Raw genomic sequence first — 808 nt, 5'->3', positions numbered from 1 at the left:
GCCCTGTCCATGTGTGCTTCTCTGTCGTCTGTGTCATTTCTCGTGTTAATTTGTGCCGCTGGAAAAAACCAGGACAGATTCAATAGAGGCTTGTAAAGATCGCTGGCACTCATATTTATTTTACTAAAAAGTCACACTTTCACCCAAAAGGCGAAGCATCCATTGCGATAGCAAATTAGTGGACAGCTCTATGAAGTAAAGGAGAGTAGATTTATCGGTCGTGCAAACTCGTAAACATAGGCACACTAAGTTAACCTGCATGGTGCCATGCGCGCAAAAGCAAACATGAACACATCTGACTCAATGACCGCGCAAACTCGCTGTCGAAACACTGGATCCAGTGAGGAAACGTGACAGCAGCAGCGAGTGAAGTGACATTCATGTTATCGCTTCAACGAAAAGTGAGTGCCGAGAACACAGCATGCACAAAGCTACAAGCTGCCATGGACGAAAGAAAATACTTGGAGGGAGCGTCACGTGGTTCCACTAGCCTCAGCTATCCAACCTCTTCTGACGCTGCCCCTACCGTTCTCCCGGGCCTTGTGCCTTTTGCCTTTTGGGCAGGAATAGGCCCACATGGGTACCGGACCATGTGAAATTGTTTGGTACGTGGTAACTTTTAGTGGTGCCTACAGTCACAGGCATGGAGGCAGGTAAGAAGTGGTGGTTTTCTGTTACCGCGCACGTCGTTTGCTTCAAATTCGTTGCCTTGAAATGTGGGGAAAGACTGGGGTGCCCAACCCATGGCAGCAGAATTTTGAAAGCGTCACTTACAGTTGCTAGTGCAGTTAGTGGAGTTGCCAGCACT

The 808-nt window shown here is 48.3% G+C and overlaps 1 protein-coding gene across 3 annotated transcripts in view; it reads right to left on the bottom strand.

Moving 5' to 3' along the window:
- The window catches only part of LOC126536301 (tRNA pseudouridine synthase-like 1), a 70,185-nt gene that overhangs the window by 29,503 nt on the left and 39,874 nt on the right, over positions 1 to 808 (bottom strand). The window lies entirely within an intron of this gene.

Source organism: Dermacentor andersoni, chromosome 3 (assembly GCF_023375885.2).
Source record: "Dermacentor andersoni chromosome 3, qqDerAnde1_hic_scaffold, whole genome shotgun sequence".
NCBI lineage: Eukaryota > Metazoa > Arthropoda > Arachnida > Ixodida > Ixodidae > Dermacentor > Dermacentor andersoni.
This window is presented reverse-complemented; position numbering and strand designations above follow the sequence as displayed.